Here is a 7732-nt window from a genome sequence, read left to right as displayed (position 1 = left end):
GGTCTGGTCAGAATCATCATCGGTAAATGGATATAGCGGGATGCTTTTAGGGTTAATTGAAAACAAACTACTGTGTGCGCTTCCCATGCCTACATATTTTTTACGAGGCCAGATCATGTCATAAAAAGTTCACTCTTTCCTTGGGGAAGTGATGCAGAGCATTGATTGAACTCCCTCTCAACTTGTGCACAGCAGCAGAAAATATTATTTCAATGGGCGGAAAAAAAGAAAGATGGAGAAAAGCAGTCAGAAAAAGTAAGGAGATCGAAGGGAGAACTGTGCAGTACATGCAGTGTGCCTGACCAAGCCTAGAAACGCAACACGACTATTAGCAAACACAGGAATGTACATAGCACTACACAGGGAGTCAGGTGGCTGAGCGGTGAGGGAATCGGGCTAGTAATCCGAAGGTTGCCAGTTCGATTCCCGGTCATGCCAACTGATGTTGTGTCCTTGGGCAAGGCACTTCACCCTGCTTGCCTCGGGGGAATGTCCCTGTACTTACTGTAAGTCTCTCTGGATAAGAGCGTCTGCTAAATGACTAAATGTAAATGTAAATATCTGAATCCTAATGAGAGACTGGGAAACTGTATTATTTCACTTGAGCAGTTGTGTGTCAGATGTGTTCTCTTGGTACTTTTGGGGGATTTCTTCAACTTCCCTACACACACCCAACGATTATTCTCTCCCGCTTGCATATCGTCACAATCTGTGTCTAACAAATAATGATATAGCATCTTCGGCCGGCCAATGATTTAAACATGATGTACAGTACTGTATATGGTGTATGTGTAGGGATTCTGAAAGACTTACAAAACATTTAGATATTTTTCTTTTCTCTCTAGGCTATTGCAGAGCTGTCGAAATGCTCGTTTTTCTTACAGTTGCACTCAGACTAGCAGACAAACAAAGACAAATTGAACACATTCCTAATCAACATTTCATTGCATCTCACCACACAATGCAATACAATAGTAGGCTTATGACATTCTATGGAATTTACCCCGACCTTACAACTAACCCTAACCTGATAGCACATAAGGCATTCTTTCTCTCTGAACGCCTATATCAACTGTACCCACACTATCTTAGAGCCAAATTTGCAGTAGTCCAACAAGTGTCACTATTCCATTTTAATACACAAATCTTTTTGATAAGGAAGCAAACTCATCATGTTTTCAATACCAACTGTACACTGACATTGTAATTCTTACATATTTAGTTTCTGTCATCACTGAATCTCAGAGGACTTGTGATTGAAGAAACCACAACATTAACAATTGAAAACATCCAATATATTCAAGGCTGTGCAATAACGTTTGTCCTTGCAGTACACACAGTACATCCATTGCCACGGGACACCATTCATCACCTTCAGTTGAAACATGCTTCATGTGAGTGTACATAATGTGATCGTAAAGACGGACGCCGCTCAGCATAAGAAACAGAAGATAATGGCAGTTTTTTGAAGTTGAGGAAATGTGTCACCTTTTTGTCGTTTTTTTTTATTTATTTTTTTACAAAATAGTAAACTACAAGAGCAAGGACAACTGTGGTTTTACACGACCTGCTGGCTGGCAGCCAGGGAAAGAGTAATAACAGAGATGAAGGGGATAAAAGCAGCCTTATATCATCAATTATCTCAAAGGCTGACATGAGAGTGATGTGCTGTTTGTGGAAGAAAAACTGTCGCTGTAGATTTTTCGAAAGGTTCTCCTCTTTGCTGCAACAAGCTCAGCGGCACAGTCTCTTTCAAGTTTTCAGCTTTCTCAGCAATTTATTTGGCTTTGCTTGAGTGTCGCTTTGTGTAAAAATCTGACATTTTGCATGTTATAAAGACACCTCTGTAGTTTATTATTTTAATTTTTTTAAGTATCTTTGTTTTCAGGGGGTATGTCTATACAAACCCAATAAGATTCTTTACATTTTGATAGTTGTTACCAATCACCTTTATTTAAATCTGTCAGGATTTGTATTCCAAGGTACCAGTAAGGGGAATAATGAATGTGAAACAACAACAAAAAATACTTAAATGTCCAAAATAAGACTTCAATGTGAAGTTGATTAATAGATAAGCCTACGGTTCATTTCCTGTAGGGCACCTCCCCAATTAAATTTACCTGTTTGCGTAAATGTTTTTCGAGTAAAGTTGTTCTCAACACAAATAAACTTGTTGTCAGCGAACATATTCTTGTAACACATCACTGAAGAAAACATGTACAACCCAAGTGGTGTGTCTCTGAATAAATTATGTCCAGAAGAACAAAGCCTGCCAGTTGCTGGATCAGGGGGCCTCATTTAAATCTCTTTTTAATACGCTAAGACTTGCAAAATGTATCAACCTGCGCTTATTAAACTCAGCTTAACATTTTCAACCGAAGAACACCTTGTCTGAGGGGGCAGTTAATTCCTCATTTACACTGGTGGAGGCCTACTCTCAGAGCTCCCAAGAGAAAGTCTTCATTAATGGATGAAGGTGGAGTAATTTTGTCTTGAATCTGTATTGGAGCAAACTGGGAGAAAAGGAACAAAATCTGAAAAGTAGCATCTCTATAGATTTTGTGAAACTTTTATCTGGAGGTTGTGTGGTGCATTTTATTTTAACTGCCTGATGCTGTCATGGATGTTACACCTAGGTTCATTAAAAAGTCTAACTGACCTTTAGTTTTGCCGCCTATTCAGATATTATGTGGAGTCAGTGCCGTTGAACTGACCAAATACAGATAGCGTTAGAACGTAGAGTTAATTGTGTACAGTATGTCATAGGATGTTATTCAGAAAGCGGTTTTCAACACTGCCAATTAACCACTTCATGACCACTATTACCCTAAATCATAGGAAACCCAAATGTCTTAATCAAATCAAAACCCTATCTTAGGTCATTTCAGAGGAATTCAGTGATGTGTTTGTACAATGGAAAAGTTTGGTAGCTAGTAGCTACACAAGTACTACTCTTGGCCTTTTCTGATCCTCAGACTGCAATTTCTGCCTATCTCTCCTACTTCTGTTTAATCAGCTCTTTTCTGACAAAGGTCATTCGGATGCATCCAAACCTGAGCTGCAAATGTTACCCTCTTTGCAATTGGAAAGGCCTCATCCTAAACATTTGCCTTGGATTTTGCAAGCACAACCATTAACCTTTTCAAAAATCGAGTTTGGATTTGATGAACGGGGCCAATGCAATGCTTTCCATCCCTTCAAGTTGATTTTGAAATGTGTGCCTTTATCAAGTGGGATGAAAATCAGAGATAGTGTATAGAGTAGGGAGACAGTTGAAGGTATGCAGAATCTGGGTCAGGTCCAGACTGTTAGTGCTTATTACAGAGCATTGCTTCTCTCCTTTGCTTCAGAGGGCAAGCCATTTCTCTCTCTATTTCCCTCGCTCTCCCCTTCTCCTTCTCTCTTTCTCACTTACTGACTCTCTCTCTCTCATATTGACCGTATGCATTATAGGCCTGGGGAACATGGCTATGAAACTCCCTCATTATAAGTTTGGGTTTCTCTGGACATTATAGGATGAGCTGGTATTGATCGTTGTGAGCTAACTGGAAACACTTCCCATCTGTGCAAACTGGTGCTCATTTGGGAGAGATGCGATCTCAGTCTAAGGGCTATACGACATCTGGTTATTGGACCCACGGTGATAGAGTATAGGGTCATCGTACAATCAGGAAATCTTTAGGCCGTAATTACACGTTAATTTTCCCAGAGAAATTGAACACTTTGGATCACCATACAATGAGTAGGGGCTGAAGGGGGAGCTGCCACCGCCATAGAAGTATCTGGAAGACCTGTGATGTAGACATGCCGAACACCCATCTACTGTACGTGGACAGTTTAATAAGCCACAGAAAATGTATATAGCTAGTTTGTTTTTTCTTTTAAATACATTAGTCTTCTACGAATTGTTTGCAAACGCTGTTAAATTGTTCTATATACAATTTGACTAAATAAAGATACAACAATCGTTGTGATCTTTGATAAAATTAGACCCTTCAGTATCTTCTGAGAAACAGAAATCCACAGTTCAGAATTTGTATTCGTATATCATTCATTTACATGCAGTCTTCTTTTTTATGTCACTGCTACAATAGTCTATTTGATTGTGGAAATGTAGAATATGCCTTGACTCCCATCCATTTTTCTCCCTGTCTCTGTAATATAATTACCTCACACGCTGTAACTCTCAGCCAGGATTTCATAAATATTCATACAAATTCAACAATTTTGGATTAAACATATTCAGTGGCAACTCCAGAACGAACACACATTTTATGTAGCAAAAGATCCCCCATGTCGTACGGTATATCTAATATCTAGACATGAATAGCCCTCTCCTCTCCTTCTGCTACAGTATGACAATGAAATTCAGGTCATGAGGAATCAGGTCCACTTGAACAGGACTCATCATATTGTAGGAAAGGGAGTCGTTATTTTCAGAGAAGCCCGATAATGGCCCAAACAGACAGGAAGATGAAAGGCTGCTGTCTTTTCCAGAGTCAGCTTTCAAAGACCATTTTTGCAAATGTTATCCGACCCATTTCACTATCATTGACGTCCTTTAATCAATGAGTAAAGATTTTCCAGCTCCGTCATCTCTGCCCTATGAAAATCTTGTTCGAATGGAAACCTTGTTTTCAATGCTCGTTACATGAATTGGTATATAATTTTTTCTTTGCTGTGGTATTGTCTAAACAACATACTGATTGTGAATTTCCACATATGCAGCTCATTGTATGTTTGTCTTCCACAGATCTATGTTTGGACAAAAAGGTTTTGTTCTTCTATAGTAGACACATGGTGTATGAATGAGACAAGGGCCCAATGCCGTCATGCAGGTGCAAACATTTCATGAAATTTACATCAATTCCACAGGGGAACTAACATTCATGTCTATTGTACTTACAAAGGGGATTTTAGTCCTCCAGCAAGACCGAAACCATGGTCCACTCAACTGGAAATGAATTAGGAGGGAGGTGGGTGAACTCTATTTGTTCTGGATATGCTTGATGAAGCCCCTAATTGTCCTTGGCCATGTTAACCCAACTTACATGTCCTTCCCCTTTTTGTCATTATCACCACAGTGCTGTTTCTCTAAATTACCACCCAAATCACACCTCCTAAACCCACACTAGTAACTGAACTCGAAAGCATAGACGTCCATTCTAGCTCACTGGTGTCAACGCTTTCTTTAGTGGTCTGAGAAGGAGGAAAGGGGAGACTCTGAGACAGTTGAGTTCCTGGTCTGCGTCCCACACTGGTGAACAGAGCTGTGCATAACCCACCTTGTTAACGTCACACTCCAAGACATCGACTCATACTTTGGAGAGATCGCAGAAAAATAACAGTCCCAAAATTCAATTTCAGTTAAATGATTGGTTGCGGGACACAACATTCTGCCGACGATTAATCCACACGTATGGATTGCCACTTTACCATGACACACTCTAATGTATGGTGAAAAAAAAGAAAAATATATATATAAATCGCACTGTAGGCCTTCATTTGTCAGTCTAATGGGCGGAGCATTAACAGATGCTAGTTGCTGTCTTCTACTCATTTATTACCTCCCATGTTATCCCAGTCTGCCACTTTACAACCATAGCAACATAAATCAAAGAGGCCAGAAGGGGCAGTTCTTTAATTTACGTGTGTTTCAGTAGGAAGATATATAGTAATGTGGAGTCAGTGTTCCAAACTCAAGAGAAGGTTGCCATGAAGGCATCATAGCATTGACAAAGAGTGTCGCTTAAAATGAACAAATGAATTATTTTGCCAACGAATTGGAAGTCTCCCTTCCCAGCATTCTATTTTTTGCCAATAGCTCATTAAAATGGCTTGAAGAAACTGTAACAAGAGCGGAAAAAAATTGGAAGCTTCCAGCAAATGTTCTCTCCAGCATGGTTCCTTTCTCTGAATAGGACACACATGTCTCTGGCAGGCCGCTTGGCTCTTGTGTTGAGGTTTAACACGGGTCAAGTCATACAGGGGGTAAAGAGACTTAATCCTAAATTTGGCACAAAGACTCACGTCTCTGGGCTCTTGTTGGGGACTGAGACACCCAAAGAGCGTGAGTGGTCTTCCCAATGACGTCCCTTCATTTCTCCTTCCTGTCTCCCCAGTTTCACAGTGGAATAGCAGCACGATGCATTTAATTTACTATCAGCTCCTCTAAATGTACTGAGGAAGCGCTCCATAATTCATGAAGAAGAGAGAGGGAGGGGGGGGGGGAAGGCATGATAAATCTATGGTTGCTATTCATGTGTGCCCAGTGCTTCCCATTGAATGTTAATGGACAAAGACAAAAGATAAAAAACGTGAAAGAAAGAGAGCATTCAGGAAACTCTGCCGTGAAAACAACTAAATCTCAACCTCGTGTGTAACCTTGATCTGGGACTAAATTCCTGAGAAGTGACACCATAAATTGTCTTGAAAGACTTTGCATTAATCATCGGCAATTCCGTTCACTACCATTTTCCTTATCTCCATAATTAAGCAATTAATAGCTCCAGGAAATAGTTAGTGTGACATCACAGTGGTTTGGTCAGAGCAGGGAGAATGTAACAGTGAATCAATGAAACGAGGAGATAGACAGACTGCAGCATGGTTATCAAAGCTATATAGTAATGACCGAGAAACGTGAGATCTGCTCAGGATGCACATACTAACCTTCACACACACACATGTGGGGAAAAGGATCTGAGACTCTCTCTCTCTCTGTCTCTCTCTCACTCACACATGCCAAACATGCACAGATACACGCCCATGCCCACACACACACACACACCAAACATGCAGAGATACACGCCCACGCCCACACACATACACCAAACATGCACACAGACACACCCACACACACACAAACACACACACCAACACACACACATACACCAAACATGCACACAGACACAGACACACAGACACACACACACGTCTAAATCAAAGATTGACAGGATGGAATTTACTACAGATCTGTTGACTTTCCCTCTGTGTAGAGTAGGAATGGCTGACATCATAGTGAAACCTTGATAGATTGGTGTGTTTTTTCTGCATGATTCCAAAAGAAGTTGGAAGGAAAACACAGTGCTAGATGAATGATGCTATCTCTATCTGATCATAAGAAAAGAAAGAAAGAAAAACTGTTATTTTTCCAAGTTGCACAATTCTTCAATGTTCTGCAAAATTCTTGCTTTCGCATATGTCACTCTATGAAGTTAATGTAGTAACTCTGAATTGGGTCAATTGTGCCCCATGCAAACTTTATACCAATAGCTCAATATAGCTACTAGCTGAGTATATTTATACTTTTAATTTAGAAATGTGCTCTCGCATCCGTAAATGTTAATAGTCAACCTGTTGCTATGTAACCGTGAGCCTAGACATTTACAAGTGGATTGTGAGGTGATGTTTACCACACTGCAAAGGCAGGGAGTTTCTGTGTGTGTCTGTGTGTGTTAGGGAGTGTCTGTGTGTGTCTGTGTGTCCATGTGTGTGTTAGGGAGTGTGTGTGTGTGTGTGTTAGGGAGTGCAGTTAAAAAGAGTTTGATTTATTGGTGGGTCCTGTGACTTAAATAAATACATATTCTTTGATCTGCTAAATTTGTTTGTAATGATTCTTGATTAGAGCCAAGGTCATTACCCTTTCCCATGGGAGGCTACATTACACACACACACACACACACCCACACACCCGATGTATGACTATCACCAGAGAAGTGGCTGACAAGAGAAA

This window comes from Osmerus mordax (assembly GCF_038355195.1).
Source record: "Osmerus mordax isolate fOsmMor3 chromosome 15 unlocalized genomic scaffold, fOsmMor3.pri SUPER_15_unloc_2, whole genome shotgun sequence".
NCBI lineage: Eukaryota > Metazoa > Chordata > Actinopteri > Osmeriformes > Osmeridae > Osmerus > Osmerus mordax.
The sequence above is the reverse complement of the archived record's forward strand: the minus strand, read 5'-3'. Positions refer to the sequence as shown.